A 22,081-nucleotide genomic window follows, 5' to 3' on the forward strand; every position below is an offset into this window, starting at 1 on the left:
GTCAAAACTACTCTACAAAATATTCGGAATGAAAGTGAGTCCTCAATCCTTTTCGAGCAGGCAAAGCAGATGAGCTCAAGTGACATAACTGTTCCAAGAACGACTGGAAGGCAAACCCAGCGCAGCAATGTACCAGGAGAAACTGCTGAAATATATTATCGTCGAAATGTATTTTACCCTTTTATTTAACACGTGATCACAGAACTTGATGCTCGTTTTAATCCACATGAAGAAACAATCGAAGGAATTCAGATGCTTCTGCCTGAGAAAACCAATAATGACTCCAGGACAAAAGAAAATCTTAAGAAGATAGTGCCAATATTTCTTGGTGAGAATGTAGACACAACAATTCTGAGTGAATACGAGATATGGTGCAATCACTGAAATGAAATGATTGTATGGCATTGTTGGCCGGGAGGCCCCATTCAGGGGAGTTCGGCCGCCGTATTGTAAGCACAATCACTGGAAATCTGTAGAGGGAAAACCTGTCACTACAACAGAAGTTTCTGATCAGTGTGATGAACTGTTTTTCCCTTCGATAAAAAAAGCCTGCTTATCACATTAGCCACACTCCCAGTGTTAATGGCGACCCCTGAAAGATGTTTCTCGACTATGAAGAGGCTAAACACTTATATAAGGAATAAAATGGGAGGTGAAAGACTTACTGGTCTAGCTCTAATGAGTGTTCATCGTGATCTGGCGGTGCAACTAGATTGTGAAGAAATTATTAGTAAGTTAGCAGCAAGACGAAAAAGGCTAAATATAACACTTTCAATTAAAGTAATTAATGTTTATTTTTAAATTAACTTACGACCTGAAGTTACAGCAAAATGCCAAAGTGCCACAATTAAAAATAAAAAAAAAAAGCCGGCACGGTAGCTCAGCGTGTTCGGTCAAAGGGTTAGCAGCCCTCTGTAATAAAAAAAACTGAGTTAATCGATCAACAACGAACTTAAACGGGTGTCTTGCGACGTTCGCCCCGAGCAGATACAACGAACCAACACGAAAAAAATGAGATAAAAAAAAATGGATATAGCGTCTGCCCAATAAGCAGGAGATCCCGGGTTCGAGTCCCCGTAGGGGCACACATTTTCAACTGTCCCCATTGACTTATATCAACGCCTGTACGCATCCAAGGGTATTCATTTCATTGTAATTTCATTCTAATGAGCTGCATGGTCACCGATGGTATCTGTTCTTTCGGACATGCCCGAAAGAACAGATACCATCTTCATATATACACTCCTGGAAATGGAAAAAAGAACACATTGACACCGGTGTGTCAGACCCACCATACTTGCTCCGGACACTGCGAGAGGGCTGTACAAGCAATGATCACACCCACGGCACAGCGGACACACCAGGAACCGCGGTGTTGGCCGTCGAATGGCGCTAGCTGCGCAGCATTTGTGCACCGCCGCCGTCAGTGTCAGCCAGTTTGCCATGGCATACGGAGCTCCATCGCACTCTTTAACACTGGTAGCATGCCGCGACAGCGTGGACGTGAACCGTATGTGCAGTTGACGGACTTTGAGCGAGGGCGTATAGTGGGCATGCGGGAGGCCGGGTGGACGTACCACCGAATTGCTCAACACGTGGGGCGTGAGGTCTCCACAGGACATCGATGTTGTCGCCAGTGGTCGGCGGAAGGTGCACGTGCCCGTCGACCTGGGAACGGACCGCAGCGACGCACGGATGCACGCCAAGACCGTAGGATCCTACACAGTGCCGTATGGGACCGCACCGCCACTTCCCAGCAAATTAGGGACACTGTTGCTCCTGGGGTATCGGCGAGGACCATTCGCAACCGTCTCCATGAAGCTGGGCTACGGTCCCGCACACCGTTAGGCCGTCTTCCGCTCACGCCCCAACATCGTGCAGCCCGCCTCCAGTGGTGTCGCGACAGGCGTGAATGGAGGGACGAATGGAGACGTGTCGTCTTCAGCGATGAGAGTCGCTTCTGCCTTGGTGCCAATGATGGTCGTATGCGTGTTTGGTGCCGTGCAGGTGAGCGCCACAATCAGGACTGCATACGACCGAGGCACACAGGGCCAACACCCGGCATCATGGTGTGGGGAGCGATCTCCTACACTGGCCGTACACCACTGGTGATCGTCGAGGGGACACTGAATAGTGCACGGTACATCCAAACCGTCATCGAACCCATCGTTCTACCATTCCTAGACCGGCAAGGGAACTTGCTGTTCCAACAGGACAATGCACGTCCGCATGTATCCCGTGCCACCCAACGTGCTCTAGAAGGTGTAAGTCAACTACCCTGGCCAGCAGGATCTCCGGATCTGTCCCCCATTGAGCATGTTTGGGACTGGATGAAGCGTCGTCTCACGCGGTCTGCACGTCCAGCACGAACGCTGGTCCAACTGAGGCGCCAGGTGGAAATGGCATGGCAAGCCGTTCCACAGGACTACATCCAGCATCTCTACGATCGTCTCCATGGGAGAATAGCAGCCTGCATTGCTGCGAAAGGTGGATATACACTGTACTAGTGCCGACATTGTGCATGCTCTGTTGCCTGTGTCTATGTGCCTGTGGTTCTGTCAGTGTGATCATGTGATGTATCTGACCCCAGGAATGTGTCAATAAAGTTTCCCCTTCCTGGGACAATGAATTCACGGTGTTCTTATTTCAATTTCCAGAAGTGTATATGAGGTAAGATTGACAGTGTCCTCATAACGTTTAGAAAGCTGTCCTTGTAATTCTTTCAATGCCACAAAGAATTCTTCAAATCTCGTGTTTTCTTTAACCGCAGTTAGCTTATGTAAGTGGACTGTGTTAAGCAGAAAGCGCCTCGTCTGTAACACGATTTGTTTTCAAATGCACCCCATCAGAAAGAAGTTGTGTCTCACTTTGCAGTGTCATACTGTGGCAGCGGGCAGTCAAGTTCACTTAGAATATGAAATCTGCAATCCATTCTGGGTGTTCTAATTTTCGTTAATGTATTCCTTTTTCCTTCATAAATTCAACAATAGCGAATTTTAAAACGAGAAATAGTCCCAGGCTGTCCCTTGAATTAAGCAACGTACGTTTCAACAATACATAAAGTCTCCATACTCCACTACATAAAAAATTGTTTCAACTAACAGTGGAATAATGTTTGCGACTGCAGAAATTTTATTATTTCTACCTGCAATTTCTTCACTTGCTGCATTCCTGCAAATTTAGCACAAAGCGCTTCTTGATGCACTAAACAATAAATGCTGTCTGTCGATCGTTGTAATTTTTGCTCTTTCATTGTCAACTAAATTTTCAAATTATTTTTGCATGCTGTTGTAATATAGTTTCGTAGCAAATTTGTAGCACCAGTCATCTCTCCCTTCTGTTACTCCCCATCATTTGTAAAGGCTGGTGACAACAGATTGCTACATTGCTTCTTTTTGTGCAGAAATCCACTGGACCTGTAAACGTCCTTCGTACCACGAACAAGTACTGAAGGATAAACTGCGCTGACGATTCTGACGAACTGGAGGGAGTTGGGCCGACCGAAAAATGCCACACCGCAGTACAGTAAGAGTACTTCCGGGAAGGAACGAGCAAAGTCGAGACAGGCAGAGCCTCGGCCGTACACTGGCCGCACAGTCGGCCTGCGTGAAGTCTGGCACGTCGTGGCCGGCCGTGGCCTAGAGCTTAGACGAGACGCGCGTCACGAGTGGCACGTGGTCGTCGTGTGTCGCCTTTTGTTTCCCCGCAGTGCGGCTGGGAGAGGTCACAGCAGACAGCGCGCCGTCAGCGTCTGGCCCTTCGTTAGGGCCGCAGAGGAGTCAGCGCAAGGCGCCCCCGGGCGCAGGGCTTAATTGGGCCGCGCTGAGAGCGCCCCAGTCGCCCGTGTGCTCACCTGCAACGCTGCGCACGTGCACGTGAACGTCAGTGTGCTCCGTCCGATCGCTACGCTTGTGATTGCGGTCTGACTTACCAACCGCCTTCCCTCCACCAAAGTCGCCTTAGTGTAGGGTGACCAAACGTCCCGGGAAACCGGGATTGTCCCGGTTTTCATCCCTGCGTTCCGGTATCCTGAAAATTTGTTTCGGGACGCTCAAAACTCGCGGAATTCAGTTTTTAAATACATTTCGTGAAACTCTCTCAAATTTTTGGGATTTCGCTATATTAAAGGAAATACAACACAAGAAATTAATATAAATTAGCTTATTTGTCTAAAACCTCCATTGTCCCATACTAGTAATCACAGTATCAGTATTGATACACTCAGGCAATAATTTACTTTGAGCGGTACTTTGGCCAACAAGTAGTAAGTTGTATTATTGTAACAGAGCTATGAAACCGTCCGATTGTCGCGCCACTTACACACTAATTGTCAGAACAGTGTAGTAGTTGACGTTTTGTCAGACAAACTGCGATAGTTTTTTTCTCATATTAGTGGTATTATTGCTGCAGTAGGCTACTGTGAAACGCAATGTCGAAACGTGCCTGCAAGTTCAGTGACTGTTATTTCAAGGAATGGAATTTCACTAAGAAAGGTCGTTTTGATTACGAAGCAGAGTGTTCCGTATTTAACTGTTTTATTAGTATAAGTCATGGTGGACGTTCCGACTTAGTTGATCACATCAGGTCAAAGAAACACATTAACAGATACATTGCACCGAGCTGCAGTAAAACTCTACAAAATTATTTTGTGAAACGTCAGTCAAGTGAAGAGACGAAAGTTCGAGCAGCCGAGCTTACACTAGCCTACCACACGGTAAAACATTACCAAACTTATAGATCTAGTGATTGTACTAATAAGCTTAACAGCATTATGTTTGATGATTCTTCCATTGCAAAAAAATTTAATTCAGCAAGAACTAAAGTGTCAGCCTTAGTGAAAGGAGTTATTGCTCCCCAGGGTGTAAAGAAAAGCCTTGAATACATCAAAAAGTCTTCTTTCTACGGGATATCCACTGATGCCAGCAATCATAAGGCCATTAAAATATTTCCGTTTGTTGTTCAGTTTTTCGATATTAATCAGGGAATTCAGACCAAACTTTTGAAGGTGAGTTCCCTACCTAATGAAACATCTGACGAAATTTCAAGATTTTGTATGAATACTATCGAAATGTTTGATCTTGAAAAAAATAAATGTGTGGCATTTTGTGGAGACAACACCAACACAAACTTTGGTGGTTCAAAAAGACAAGGCAGATGCAACGTATTTACCAAATTAAAGGCAACATCGCATGAAAACATTGAAGGCATAGGGTACCCTGCACATGTTTTACATTTTGATCGAGAACAAACAATGTATTTACCTTAATAGCGTTCAGAAGTCATAATATATATATAATTTTGTGGCATGCAACTAAACAAATTTCCTTTTTCTGGCGGACACACGTCCAGATCGTCCGCTCAAAACTCTGGCATCTCTCTCCCCACATCCACCACTGCTGGCGGCTCACCTCCAACTGCCCAACGCTACACTAGCGAATATTCCAACAATGAGTCCAACCAGCCACAGACTGCACACAGCACAGTCAGCGATTTTCATACAGAGCCCTACGTGGCGTTACCAACATAAAAACCTGAAGAGTCTATTTACAGTAACAACTTATCTATGCTTGTTATTTCCTTGCTGTAACGTGAAATTCATATATTGAAACTGGTTATGAAACTGTGACTGAATGCTTGTTACATGAAACATTATTACGAGAAACAAAAACTGAAGTTTATTATTTATTTCTTGTCTTTCATAGCTCGTGATTCACTCGTGAGAAGTATCGTCGAAATGTTGTGTACTGGTCCACGTGCAGTTATTCATTCTAATCTGGAATTGTACAGAAACAGATACATGTTCTATGGTGCCAAACCACATCAGATAACTGCTGGTCATGGCCCTGGAATAAAATATTACGTGTGCAGCATATACAGGAATGGAAATAAAGCATCCGAAAAACCACACACAACATCTAACACGCTTTTTATTTATTTCTTTACTTGTATGGCTAGCCCCCCCCCCCCCCTCCCCCATCCACAGCGATAGTTAATTTTCCAACTTACAGTTAGTTAGGATCACATACACTTCAGTCCTTTGCCATGCTACTGAGGAGTTACAGTAAATATAGCACTGTGATGATGGAATGACTTTCCGGACTTCAACAACGTATTTGTTTCTACATAGACTGCAAATCGGAGGGTGTCTTCCTGATCAATACCGCGTCGTTTGTCAAAGCTATACTAGAAGACACCGTCCTCTGAGATGTCACGCACTACGTGCAACAAGGCTGGCCAGCAGATAAAAAACTGCTGTGAAATCAAAACATGTTTGCTTATAGGCACCATTGCCATGAACTCTAGATTTTAAATGGCGTCCTCTACTTCCACAACAAAAACGAGAAGACCAGGACCAGCATTCCAAAAGTTCATGAGTGCTACATTTTAAACTTATACCATCAAGGCCATTGGGGCAGTTTTCGCAAAACTACTCTGCAACCTTATTAATAAACGATTATTAAGATGAAGATACCCAATCCTTTTAAAGTTTTAACACTGCTTGAATGTATATACACAATTAAATCTAATACAATTGATTGCAAATATAAGTAGCAATATTTGCCTTAACTCTGTAAAGTGTTAGGTTCTTGTGCTTTTCATCAGCTTAAGATAGCCAGCCCACTATGAGAATGGACAACAGCACCAAAGGGTGGTCAGCAAGTGGACAATAAAAATTTTTCTGCTGAACTCCAGGAGTCAAGTAGGTATAGGCCAGGCACAGAGCGCTGTTTTCGCGACTGATGCAAAAACACCGGTAGGTCGTCAAGGGGGCAGTAGGCCAATAGTAATTGCACAGCACGTTGGAAACTTCCACAAAAGCGAGGAGTTTGAAAAATGTCCTTTAGAAAAGATAATATCTGCAATGGCGGGAGGAATATTGAATGCACTCAGCATGGGAGACGGCCATTGTGGACCAAAGGAGCTCATAGGTGTGCGTGTTTAAATTTTGTAAGGAAGTCCACGAGTGGTTCTTAGTAACCGTTCTGCTAAAAGCTGTGAGCACTTGCAAGTGTGCATATGTAGCCATTTTGATTGGAAGACATGTGAAAACACACACGTAGTGGGAGAGAATTTCTGTCTACTCCCTCTCTCTAAGAGAGAATTATGTAAAATTTGTTAACCACAGCAGTTCATTAGGAGTAGGGAAACTGTTGCAGTCGTTATGAAATTTTCATATGCTGGAACTCGGAATCTATACTGCGAGTGGCTACCGAGATTCCTGCGCAGGCAGCGCCAGCTAGATTTTACGAAGGAGAGGAGAAAACAAACTTGGTCCCACTCCATGAAAGAATACTCTTCTTTATCACAGGCCATCAGGGAGGGAACAGAGATGTCTTCACTTAGAGCTGATCACAAATAACAGGGCTGAAGTTAGAATTCTCGGCCGCTATTACAGGCATTATCTGCACTTGAGTATCAACAGAGTGACACGCATGAGCCTCTTTTGCGTACGTTCTGAAGAGAGGACCGCGAAGTTACACACATAAAAAAAAAAGTTTCGCGCCACCTCGGTTTCGACAGTTCCGGAACCTGTACAGAAAATTGGAATGAAGATCAACATAAACATCGTTCCCGCCCTTTATATTGCTCATGAAAACCACACATTACGTGTTGTATCATCATACAGCGAGCCCTTCAGAGGTGGTGGTCCAGATTGCTGTACACACTGGTACCTCTAATACCCAGTAGCACATCCTCTTGCACTGATGCATGCCTGTATTCGTCGTGGCATACTATCCACAAGTTCATCAAGGCACTGTTTGTCCAGATTATTCCACTCCTCAACGGCGATTCGGCATGGATCCCTGAGAAAGGTTGGTGGGTCACGTCATCCATAAACAGCCCTTTTCAATCTATCCCAGGCATGTTCGATAGGGTTCATGTCTGGAAAACATGCTGCCCACTCTAGTCGAGCGATGTCGTTATCCTGAAGGAAGTCATTCACAAGATGTGCACGATGGGGGCGCGAATCGTCGCCCATGAAGACGAATGCCTCGCCAATATGCTGCCGATAGATTGCAGTATCGGTCGGAGGGTGGCATTCACGTATCGTACAGCCGTTACGGCGCCTTCCATGACCACCAGCGTCGTACGTCGGCCCACATAATGCCACACCAAAACAGCAGGGAACCTCCACCTTGTTGCACTCGTTGGACAGTGTGTCTATGGCTTTCAGCCTGACCGGGTTGCCTCCAAACACGTCTCTGACGATTGTTTGGTTGAAGGCACAGGTGACACTCACCGGTGAACAGAACGTGATGCCAATCCTGAGCGGTCCATTCGGCATGTTGTCTGTACCGCGCTGCTTGGTGTCGTGGTTGCAAAGATGGACCTCGTCATGGACGTCGTGAGTGAAGTTGCTCATCATGCAGCCTGTTGCGCACAGTTTGAGTCCTGTGGCTGCACGAAAAGCATCATTCAACATGGTGGCTTTGCTATCAAGGTTCCTCCGAGTCATAATCCGTAGGTATCGGTCATCCACTGCAGTCCTTGGGCGGCCTGAGCGAGGCATGTCATCGACAGTTCCTGTCTCTCTGTGTCTCCTCCATGTCCGAACAATATCGCTTTAGTTCACTCCGAGACACTTTCCTTGTTGAGAGCCCTTTCTGGCACAAAGTAACAATGCGGGCGCGATCGAACCGCGGTATTGACCGTCTAGGCACGGTTGAACTACAAACAAAACAGTTGTGAGCCTCTTTCCTGGTGGAATGACTGGAAAATGACTGGAACTGATCGGTTGTTGGACCCCCTCTGTCTAATAGGCGCTACTCATGCATGGTTGTTTACTTCTTTGGGCAGCTTTAGTGACATCTATGAACACTCAAAGGGACTGTGTCTGTGATACAATATCCACAGTCAACGTCTGTCTTCAGGAATTCTGGGAACCAGGGTGATGAAATACTTTTTTTTATGTGTGTATTTGGTTCAAGTTATAGTTTCGTTCTTCTGAACTAATTACACTCCACATGCGTTTCGGCGAGAGAACTGTTGCTTGTTCGTAGTCTTATCGATCTTTTCTTCAGCTTATCAACTTATTTAGCCTCGTTGGCGAGATTCATGGACTCAGTTTTTGTATCATTCTATCTCAAACCCATCCACCAAGGTGTTTCGTACATCTCGTTGCATCCTTGTATCCTTCTGCAATTGTCTGTATCGTCCATTCCTTGATTAGAGCCACATAAACGTATGTATCAATAAATTGGATTGTTGTTCTGGCCTTCAGTATAATTTAGGAACTTGATGGAAACCCACTCAATATTTCTATGTGAGCTGCGGTACCTATATTTGATGTTGAACTGGGCCACACTTGTTTCATTCAGATAGTCAATTAGTTATCCGTTGTATGACTTTGCTTTTTCATTTCTCATGATATCATGGGGAGTGATTGGTTCACTGTAAGGTCACCGGATTCCAATCTCATAGTGTCTCATGGGTATGCTGAATGCTCAACCGACACCTCTCAATGGCACATCTACATCTACAAGGTTACTCTGCAATTCACACTTAAGTGCCTGGCAGAGGGTACATCGAACCATTTTCATACTACTTCTCTACCATTCCACTCTCGAATTATGAATAGGAAAAAGGAACACCTAAATCTTTCCGTTCGAGTTCTGATTTCTCTTATTTTATTATGATGATCATTTCTCCCTACGTAGGTGGGTGTCAACAAAATATTTCCGTATTCGGAAGAGAAAATTGATGATTGGAATTCCGCAAAACCGTTTCAAGCAGCGATTTTTGAAGCTTTTATTTAATTACTACACGAATGACGCTGCAGACAAAGCTACAAACAGCTAACAAAACATTCTACAATCTTACACATACAAAGCTACATGTATCATAGCCCATGTTTACAAAACGTTATTCTCATACATTGCAGAAATTATATTCACAGTCGGTTTGCACATTTCTACCTTGATGTTTTCCGCATTGTACGCAGAGATACGCTTATTTAGGATTATCCTGTAGGCCACACAACTCAGATCTTAATCGTGTGGCCCCTCTACACCGAACACTACTATAGGCCCTTCATACTGAACTCGACCGACGGTGGTCAGCAAGACTCACATTGATAAGCGCACACTTTTGATGGGAGCGGAAGATACACGAAGTTCTTCATCTGAATATATCTTTTTTTAATGCTGGTTGCAGTTGTTATAAAAATAACATTTGAAGTAAGTCGATGATAGCTTACTATTGTGAGACAGACAATTAAATCTGAGTTATATGATGGCATGCTGAAAAGTAATATCTTAGAATGTTTTGTGTGAAAGCTCTTTAAGCTTTTTAAATAAGACAATCTTTATTAACATTCTACATCTTTATTCTTCATGTCTAGATGTTTATTTCCTCCCAGTGAGAGATCAGTTCATTGATACCGTCGCTGTAGAATGTTTGACTTAGTTGACAGAGCCACTTTAAAATGGATTCACACTGTTCAGAAAATGTTCAGCATACGTATGCAGCTGTGCTATTGTGCACCGTGTTTGAATGATGCGACAAGCAACTGTGACCAATATGTATATGGACGTAACCTGTTGTACAGGATGCTTTATGTTTTTAAATATTTTGGCGACGGTAAACCTTTTATAATGTGCCATTTATGCCCTTAACACCTTGTGCATAAGATCAGTGTAAAATGAATATGTTTCACGACAAAACATTTTAGGACCTGAAGATAACAGCAAGGTCTGTTGAAACAGGTTGTCTTATATAAAAAAATATTTTATGCGATCTTGGCTGTTGAATGGTTTTTAACCCTATCCGTACTGCTGTGTATCACTAACACCAACGAAAAAACAAACGGACGTTGCTGAACGTCAACTTGAGGGCAAAGAAAAAAGATGGCACTACCTTTGTCAGCAGCAAGTATCATGAGTGAAAGGGAGAGGTCTGTTTCCAAACAAGATACAAAGCACATACATTCGATATTTACACTGTTCCGAACTGCCACTGAAACTTAGTCCGTGGAGTTCATGTACACCCAGTACGAGGGTGGCACAGAAAGTTCTTATAAAATCAAACAAGAATTTGTTTTTAAAAAATTAAGTGATTTTATTGTTTTTCAAAATATTCCCCTTTAACATCAGTATATTTTTAGTGTTCTGTACCTCAATCGGTAAAATCGTAATCCTATGAGCTTACTTTGCTGTCTGTCTTTTTGTCTGTCTGTCCGACGTTTCAAAACCCTTGTTCTCAGGAACGGGTAGACTAATCAATTTAAAATTTGTGTCACATGTTAAGGTCTACGGTCACCTGTTAATGTCAAGAAATGAAACCTCTATGTCAAAGGAATCAAAAGCTACAGCCATTTATCTCACTCATTTTGAAACTCGCAAATTCACTCATCAGAACCTACAATGTACTTCCAGTTACACATTTTGATGCTTGCAAACTCATACATCACAAGCTAAAGGGTATGTATGTATTAAATGGGGGACCTAGAAACGACGTAGAGACTTCGTCCCGACGTAGCCCTCAGTGGTACACAACTCCACAACAAGCCACAGCAGTCCACCTACCCCACCGCCGCTCCACACCGAACCCAGGGTTATTGTGCGGTTCGGACCCCAGTGGACACCCCCCACCTCCCTCCCGGGAACATCTCATATCAATTTGCGTGGTAGAATAATTATGACGTACGCGTACGTGGAGACAGTGTTTGCGCAGCAATTGCCAACGCAGTGTAACTGAGGTTAAATAAGGGGAACCAGCCCGCATTCGCTGATGCAGATGGAAAACCGCCTTAAAAACCATCCACAGGCTGGCCGGCACACCAGACCTCGACGCTAATCCGCCGGGCCGATTCGTGCCAGGGACCGGCACGCCTTCCCGCTCGGGAAGCAGCGTGTTAGACCGCGCGGCTAGCCGGGCGGGCGAACCTAAAGGGTACTTCCAGTTCGTCTAGAATCACGAAATTTGCCAAGAAGCAAGGTTTCACATCACAACCAAAGGAAAAATCCAAAAATTGCTAATTTGTAATCATATCACATGAAGAAAATTGTCATTTGTTATCTGACTGGCTGGCTGTCCATCCCACTGTTAAGACATTTTTTCCTCAGGAATGGTTACACGTATCAAATTGAAGTTTATGTCACACATTAAGATCTATGGACCCTTGGCTAAGTAAAAAAGTGAAGCTTCTAAGGCAATGCAGTCAAAAGGTAAGACCATGTACGTCACATATTTTGATACTCGCATACTCTCTCATTAGAAAGTTATGGGTACTTTCCCTTGAAGTAGAATCATGAAATTTAGCAAGAAAGGTTTCACAGGGTAAGTGACGGGAAAAAATCAGAAAACCTTTGATTTGTAATCTAATCACACAAAAAATATTTCTTTTGTCATTTTTTATCCAACTTCAAACTTGAAATTAAAACATTCTCGAAACTCTTGGAGTCCATGGAACCGATATCTTCCCAGTATCAATGTCTGTAACAGACAAAAACCGTAGAGATTCTCGATCCGCGGAATGGATGAACTCTCTGTACACATAATTAAGCTTCTACAGAACCCTCAGTGCGTGAGTTCAACTTGCACCTGGCCGATTTTGCATTCCATAAAAGCAGTCCTTAAAGCAGTGATGTCACTCATCCCAAGGCACTTCAGAATCCACTGCTTCATGTAATGACAGAAGAGTGATTCCATGCATTTTGTCTTTAGTTTTTCGAAACAAATGTAAATCACAAGCTGCTGTGTGGGGCTGTATGGAGGAGGGTCCATGCTGATGAATTTTAGGTCGTCCAGGTACTCCGTTGCTAGTTCTGCGGTATGCAATGATTCGTTACGGTGATGTAAAATTATTTTTATCTATGACCATTTTTCAAGAACTTTTTCAAAAATTTTCGTTAAACAGACGTTTGTGTACCAACCGGCAGCAACGGTACGTCTGTGTTCTATTGCTACTGTAGCAATATGGCCCGTTTTATAAAGAAAACTAGCAACCAGCTTCTTGTTAGCAGGGTGAATTCATCGAACTTTTTTCCGCTTAGGTTCTGATCGAAAGACCCGTTGAGTTGACTGATTTTCTTTTCAGGACCATAACAATGTATGCAAAATTCGTCACCGTTAACGATATTCGAAGCCAAATTTGATATGCTGCCTTGGAATTTCTCCAGTGTTTTTCTACGTCAGTTGAAGCTGTGACGGTTCATTTCCGCCACCAGCACTCGCGGACTTTAATTCCCGCTAAACGAGTCCAGCGCGACGCGCACACGCCACTGGAGTGTAATGCACACGGCGACTGCAAGTGCTGTGGCGAGCAGTGCTACACTAGCGGCGGAACAAGAATTTTTCCCTTGGACCTATCAGCTTCGTCATGTCGCTAGAACACCTTGCTTCTGGAGACTACAAATCTACTCTGTAGGAATCAGCATGGGTTTCGAAAAAGATGATCGGGTGAAATCCAGCTCGCGCTATTCGTCCACGAGACTCAGAGGGCCATAGACACGGGTTCCCAGGTGGATGCCGTGTTTCTTGACTTCCGCAAGGCGTTCGATACAATTCCCCACAATCGTTTAATGAACAAAGTAAGAGCATATGGACTATCAGACCAATTGCGTGATTGAATTGAAGAGTTCCTAGATAACAGAACGCAGCATGTCATTCTCAATGGAGAGAAGTCTTCCGAAGTAAAAGTGATTTCAGGTGTGCTGCAGGGGAGTGTCGTAGGACCGTTGCTATTCACAATATATATAAATGACCTTGTGGATGACATCGGAAGTTCACTGAGGCTTTTTGCGGATGATGCTGTGGTATATCGAGAGGTTGTAACAATGGAAAATTGTTCTGAAATGCAGGAGTATCTGCAACGAATTGACGCATGGTGCAGGGAATGGCAATTGAATTTCAATGTAGACAAGTGTAATGTTCTGCGAATACATAGGAAGAAAAATCCTTTATCATTTAGCTACAATATAGCAGGTCAGCAACTGGAAGCAGTTAATTCCATAAATTATCTGGGAGTAGGATTAGGAGTAATTTAAAATGGAATGACAATATAAAATTAATCGTCGGTAAAGCAGATGCCAGACTGCGATTCATTGGAAGAATCCTAAGAAAACGCAGTCCGAAAACAAAGGAAATAGGTTGCAGTACACTGCTTGAATTCTGCTCACCAGTGTATGGGATCCGTACTAGGTAGGGTTGATAGAAGAGATAGAGAAGGTCCAATGGAGAGCAGCGCGCTTCGTTACAGGATCATTTAGTAATCGCGAAAGCGTTACGGAGATGATAGGTAAACTCCAGTGGAAGACTCTGCAAGAGAGACGTTCAGTAGCTCGATACGGGCTTTTGTTGAAGTTTCGAGAACATCGTACATTCACCGAGAAGCCAAGTAGTATATTGCTCCCTCCTATGTATATCTCGCGAAGAGACCCTGAGGATAAAATCAGAGAGATTAGAGCCCACACAGAGGCATACCGACAATGTTTCTTTCCACGAACAGTACGAGACTGGAATAGAAGGGAGAACCGATAGAGGTACTCCAGGTACCATCCGCCACACACCGTCAGGTGGCTTGCGGAGTACGGATGTAGATATAAATATCCGTTGGGTTCCGATGGCGAGTGGGCCCGTATATTGAGTCCATTTGTTTTTGAGAAGCTACTGCATAGTCTATCGAGAGAAAGTTGTTCTTGCATGCCTTGGAAGCAGTTTCACTGTAACATTCTGACTTAGGAACATTGTGTTGAATCAGAAGGTGAATTTATTGTTTTCTATGTTTTGTGACTTGTAAGCAAGCGAAGTTGGAGCATTTTGTAATCCAACTGGTGAGGCCGGTATTAGTGGCCGAAATTTGGTGCTTAGCCTAAGAAAGTTTACCTGTTGTCCAAAGCATCTCTTGGGGTTTCAGAATATCATCTCTTCCTACGGCATATTGGTTCGTGAGTTCATTTCTCGATCGATTATGTTCAGTTAAAATTCTCCAGGCCCAGTCCCAACTAAAGTTTATTTATTTTTAATTACATTTATTGGCTTAAAACTATTTTGTTCATTGTTAGAAAGTTCTTTAAATGTTTGTCAGGATTGATCGATTTTTAAGAGAGTTCTCTGATACTACTTTAATGATTCTGGCTTGTTGGTTTCTGAATTATCGACAAAGTACAAGGTTAATCTGGAAGTCGGTCATCCTAGTAGAGAACTTATGTTTAAGATCGTTTTAAAAAAACAAAGAGAAGCTAGTTATGATGAAACTGTTACACATGCCTCCCGATCGCAGTACTACCACTCCTAAAATTGTTACAAAACCGTTATAGTTTTTTAATCGTGGATCAGTTTATGTGGAATCCATCGACAACACAGTTTTTTCACGTCTAAATGTTGATGTAAAATGTTTTGGATTTTACCCAAACCAATGCCCAACATCACCCGAATAAATTAATGAGATGTCGCCATATCTTTTTCAAGCATTGCTCGAACAGTGCGAATATTTTCATCAGTAACAGTAGTTCTTTGGCGTCATTCACGAAACTCACAACTAAGACCGCTCGCTTTTGAATTCGCCGTACCAACCATAGACCGTTGCCTTATATGGGACTTCTGCACTACATGCATTTGTAAGCCAATCCTCACATTGCTTAGGCGTTTTCCTTTTCTTTTTTTTTTTTTTTTTAATTCGTCAGTCTTCTGACTGGATTGATGCGGTCCGCCACGAATTCCTTTCCTGTGCCAATCTCCTACCTTCGTGTCCATTCTTCCTGTCAGTGTTTTCCTTACATTCCTTTCCTCGCCGACTCTAAAAAAAACCTCCTCATTCGTTACGTTATCAGTGCGCCTAATTTTCAACATTCTTCTGTAGCATCACTTCTTAAATCCTTCGATTCTCTTCTTTTCCGGTTTTCTGACAGTCTCTTTAATCAAATACATTTATCAGTGCTCACGAAATCTTTAAATTACGCAATTTACAAGCTATTGAAGCAAATCGAACAAGTTACACGACAATCTGATAGAAAAACATTAGAAAGTAGCTGTCACGTATAAACAACTTTCAGTTTTTTTAGAAGCATGGCATTTAAAAAATTTTCACTGTATCTCTCGTATTTGACACAAGTGTTTACTAAGTTTCTGTGTTTAATGTCGAGATAGGTCGCGAGTTTAAACAGCCTACCTTCGTAAATGAATCGCTTAGTTCTATTAACATGGTTCCCTTAGATGTGACGACCATGCACAGATGGAAACAGCAAGAACTCTTCCACCAATATCACGACAAAATAGGTACATGATAATGTGTCGCTGTTGGGTGCCGCTGAAGCATACAGATCCCTGACGTTTTGTCGCACGACGAACCTCCCACACTCACCCCTGCTCACCCCAAAGCCTTCCCTCCCCCTCCTGCATTGTCCCTCGTCGCTGCCTTGCTCCTCTTCCACGCTTCCCTAATTACCCGCCTAGCCCTCATCGAGTGAGTAAACAGCATCCAATTTCGATGCCATAATTTGAGCCGGCAAACTTTCCGCTCCTTCGATGTGGGGCCCGTTTGATGGTGTCCTTCAATATTGAAGATGAGCGAGGAGGAGGACACGATGGGAAAGGGGCGGCTATTATTACACTACCTCGCTGGGATGTCGTCCTGGAAACGGTTCATCAGCACCTACGCTGCCGACTACAAAGCTCGCCTCCAAATAAACCCTTTTTCATTCTGCAGACGTTTCCAGTCGTGTGCAGAATTCGTGTTGTTGCACGCCAGTTGTAATATATCTGGCTTAGTCAGCCAGCTTACTAGGCTCCAAGAAGCAGTTCCCAGAGCAGTGGAGATGCAAGAAGTATATAGATGATGAAATATGGTGTGAGGTACCTGTGACAGATGTTAGATTCGGTACCATTCCCGTTAGAAAAACCGCCTGCATAATGCTACTGCTCTGTGATTGGCTGCTGTGTTTGGAGCAAGGGCGCCAAAATGTTAAAGTATAGTTATTATTATTAGTTAAACTACTCATTGGAATGACTTAACTTTTAAATATAAATATCTCTCAACAGCTGACTATCAATCAGTCATTTTAAAATTATTAAAAATAATTTAAATCAAAAACAAAAGACTGACGAAATTGCAGACGAAGCACTTCGGAAGCGTTCGGGTCACGCTTTTTCTGGTATGGCGCGCGAAGTCTTTGGGGCTGTTCGTCACTCTGGGTTAGGCAGTCGAGAAGAACAGACATGTTGTCTGTCGTAGGATGTGTTTCCAATTTTTATTTAAGTTCATGTTCGTCATTCTGGATTAGGCAGTCGAGATGTACAGTCATGTTGTCTGTGGCAGGATGTGTTTGCCAGTATTCAGTATTAAAAGATTCACTCCGTTAGTCATGAGGCACAGACACGTGCCACAAATAGCGTGAAGATACATTTTCGTAAACATTGTGTTTGATCATGTACTTTTGTGTATCAGAAGGTGTTGTATTAAGATCATGTAGTCTTCTCGTGTGGCTATATTAAAATACGCGAGTGGCATTCCAAAGAAGTGATACATTATTTCAGAACAGATTGCTTTGGTTTCCGGTGGTGAAAGGTTTGGCCGTTGTCCAATTGGGCAACGTTTCCGGGGAGCGCAGGCATTTTACTTTCTTCTATGTAGCATGTAAGTAAACAAAACCAAAACTTTTGTATATGCAGACGACCTGGCAATAACAGTTCAAGGCAACAGGTTTGAAGCCATCGAGGAGAAACTAGAAACCGCCCTTTCTACAATGTCAACCTACTACAAAAAGAATTCTCTAAAACTCAATCCCTCCAAAAGTCAAGTGAGTGCATTCCATCTGAACTCGAGGCAGGCAAAGTACAGGCTCAATGTTACCTGGGGTGGGACATTACTAGAACACACAGATACTCCCACCTACCTTGGCGTCGTGCTGGACAGAACATTGACATACAAGTATCATTGCGAAAAAACACGCAAAAAAGTAGAAGCACGAAATTCCCTGATAAGAAAGCTGTCCAATAGCAAATGGGGTGCCAAACCTACCGTGGTCAGAACTTCAGCCCAAGCTTTGTGCTTCTTAACTGCCGAATATGCCTGCCCGGTATGGTGCAGATCCGCCCACGGAAAAAGGTAGATATTAGCTTGAATGAAACATGCAGGATAGTGACAGGCTGCATGAAACCAACCCCCATAGAAAATCTTCACAGGGCCGCAGGTTTCACAAACCCTGACTCACGTAGTAAATCGCATGAACATACCGAGAAGCTAAAACAAACCTTTGATGCCCGTCACTCAATATTTGGCCTTGAGTGTGGCCCCAGCAGACTCAAATCCAGACGCCGTTTCCTAAGTTGCGCCTTAGATGAGCCCCCCATTTACTATCCACTAAGAGAGGACCCACCAAGCGGCGTTTCTGGTGATTGGAAAACCTGGAGAATGCTTAACCGCATCAGAACTGGGGTGGCTCCTGTGAAATCTAATCTTATCAAATGGGGTTTGTTGGACGAAAATGACGATAAATGCGACTGCGGCACTCGACAGGACATGGAACATCTCCTACAATGCCCTGCCTGCCCCCACAGATGCACCCTCGACGATCTATGGCTGGCTAAAGAAGAAGCATTGGACATTGCCCAATACTGGGCAAACAAATTGTAGTTTCCGGACACGAAAAAGTAAAGTAAGTTCTGAACAGAACCTCGCTAAAAGTCAGTTTCAGCCTCAAGATACAGAACACACGACCTGCGTGCTGTTTTCTGCGCTGGGGACATCAGCTTGAAGACAGCAGGTTAGTGAACTATAACAGAACCTTCGTATTCCACACAGTGCAGTGGAAACAACTAGGCGCCTCACGTGTACTGCATGCACAGAACAAGCGTGATCAGTGACACGTCATCTGCAGTAATGCAGAGGAGGTAAAGGAGGATGATCGTTATTAACACAAACAATCAGCTTATTCTTCCTTTCTTGCCGTACAGTGCAATCGACAAGCTAGCAGGATGCATGCTAGTCAACACGCTAAGAGGGTGGCCTGACACAATGATGAGCAAGACAACTTTACAGAAAATTAAATTTTTTTTCTAGAAAGGGCAACATTTTCCAACTAGACTGCTATTAAATGTGTTTAGGAAATATTTTTTACTGCTTGTTTCACTTTTTGCTGATATTTATTAGCACGACGCGTTTCGGCAACATGGTACCAAGATTAGTATTTTACAGTCAAATGTACATTACATTAATCTGAAGTGTGATGAGGATTATTTGCTGGACACCCTAGTAAGGTTTTGTGCCCTGTACAGAAAGATACATCTATTTTAGTGTCTACCTACCTTAGGTGCGATATGTCGCACGGTTACGTGGTAGCGCTCGACCAGGGGGAGGGGGGGGGGTTAAGCCCGTTCGAAACCTAGCGGTCGAAAAGCTTTCAGTTCCAGTATTTCGTCGGCCAAGGGGAGGAGAGGTCGTGACTTAAAGTTCTTGATCATGTCGTGGTTTAAATACCAAACCTCTCCGCAGTGTCTCATGAGGTGAGGTCATGTGATACTGCTGATGGTGATCAACCCGTCGGATGTGGACGTTAAACTTGGTGGCCCCACTGGTAGTATTCACGAGGATTAGGTTATGTGCCGGCACCGGGTTTCACCCTCTCCCTTCTCTCATCATCAAATAACACAAACATCGCACTACACACCACACACATTCCATACATACATGTAGTATTACAAATATTATAATGAAGCATGTTGCAAATAAATAAAAAATATGAGCTGTGCGCAAATCGTTTCGGTAGTGTATTTGCTTGGATTTTTGCTGGAAATTGATTTGCCTGGCATACAGAGCACGGTAATAAACACATTATCACTTCAACATTCAGATGTTTACATAATTCCAGAGACTCTCAGTTGCAAAGATGAACTTTTTACGATTGATAAGATAGTACAAACAATGAACATACAAAACTTTTATGTAAGATCTGTACATCATGGCACAAACTAAACAGCAAATTAAATAGTATTATTAATTAATATTTTATAAATTGCCTTCTGTCGTGATAAATATAAGTTGGTATTTTCATTGTTTGTACTATGTTAGCAATTATTGAAGTAAGTTTATATTAGCAGTTAAAAGTCTCTGGAATGATGTAAGCAGCTGAACGTGACAATGTTAAGTAATGATGATGTGTTTAAAAATGGTTCAAAAGGCTCTAAGCCCTATGGGACTTAACATCTGAGGCCATCAGTCCCCTAGACATAGAACTACTTAAACCTAACTAACCTAAGGACATCACACACATCTATGCCCGAGGCAGGATTCAACCCTGCGACCGTAGCAGCAGCGCGGTTCCAGACTGAAGCGCCTAGAACCACTTGGCCACAGCGGCCAACCGATGATGTGTTTAGTACAGTGCTCTATATGCAGACAAATTTCCAGCAAAAAGTAACAAAATACACTACTGAAATGATTTAAACAATCAACTCAACCAAGACACATACTAAAATAGCTGTATCTTTCTGTACAGCCTTAAATTTAGGCACATGACCTCACTGGCACACCCAACAAATAATCCTCATCCCACTTCAGATTAATGTTATGTACATGTAATCGTAACGAGACCTACAATGGTAGCAAGCTGGCGAAACATATCGTTCTAATAAATTTTAGAATAACCTGACTGAAACAGTAAAAATTATTTCATGAATTTATAATGTAGCGGGAGATTTCTAAAATTTCCTCATGACATGGATTAATTTAAGATTAAATTCATTTATTCACCGCTGTAGGAATTTCGGTTTATTATGTCGTCTTCACGCAACAACTCACTACTAAGTGCGTCATCGGATCTTTTCTTTTAAGGAAACTGCTGTCCTCGTGTCAACAGTATCTAAATATTCCATGTGTGCAGCAAGAGAGGAGTCCTAGTCATTTTTGTAAAAGGACGTAGCACTTCAGGTAATAATTGCTATCGAATCCACGTCACCCGCATACCCAGTTTCCACGCTGTGTCTACCAGGTGGCATTTTATTTTTTAACAATAGTGTTACATCAAGTACCCACAATGAAATCGACAGAAAATGTATTCAACTCAATACTCCTTGTCCAACGGTTCTCCAATTTTTAAACCTTTCAAAAATACATTTTTCAAGTCCTGCATCATATGATTTTCTTTCTTCCATGTCTTCATTGGATTTGAATCACGTCCACTGGGGCCAACTTCTCCGAAATGAAGTCTCTCGGACCCAACTGCAGAAAATAGGGTGGTAAGGTAGCTGTCCGTTCAGCAATTCCAAAAAATTTTCATATGATAAAATGGGATCGTTTCATTACCAGTTCGTTGTTAAATTGATCCAGTAATGCGGTATAATACAAACCTTTGATCCTTTACCCCCTGCCAGGTAGTGTATAAACGCCACGCTTGTAAATCCCAAAAGAAAGTCATCAGGACTTACCCCACAGACAAAATGGTTTTCGCTTTCTTTGGAGCACGTTCGCCGGATGAAATCCACTGTTTGGACTGTTTTATTCTCTGGATGAAAGTAATCACCATTTCCTTTTTTTCTTTTTCAGCTGATAGGCTTCGTGATCTGGGCCGATCGGCCGCCGTGTCATCCCATGACTTTGGCGTCATTAGGAGATTGAGGGCCGTGGGGTCAGCACACCTCTCCTCCAGACCTTGGAGCAGCTCTTCTCACTCGAGGAGCTCCTCAGTTGCTATCACGAGACTGAGTCTACCCAGTTTCAGTCCTATAACTAAGGAAAATTCTCTGGTGGTTCCGGAAATTTATCGCGGCACTCTGCATGACGATCAGACACACGCCAACCACGCAGCTAAGGAGGCGGACAACCGTGATAACATTGCAAAACTCAATTGGATTGCGTTTGAAAATGTTCACAAATTCCTGTGAAATGGTCGAACAATTCTGCTTGTCAACTGTGATCATCCACAGCACTCGCCTCCCTTACGCATTTCTCATACCGACATGTTAGTGCTGAATAATATTTACCCTTTCTTTTGAGATGTTTACCATTTTGACTGTCTCGAAAACTTTCAGTCCGCGTTCTTATACAGATGACCAGCTACGTAAAAGCATGGTGGTCCACTTCTGAAACACAATTCAGCAGTGATTCTGTGTTCCACGGATTCGATAAGTACTTGAAATTTACGGG

The sequence above is a fragment of the Schistocerca serialis genome, chromosome 6, assembly GCF_023864345.2.
Source record: "Schistocerca serialis cubense isolate TAMUIC-IGC-003099 chromosome 6, iqSchSeri2.2, whole genome shotgun sequence".
NCBI classification, from domain to species: domain Eukaryota; kingdom Metazoa; phylum Arthropoda; class Insecta; order Orthoptera; family Acrididae; genus Schistocerca; species Schistocerca serialis.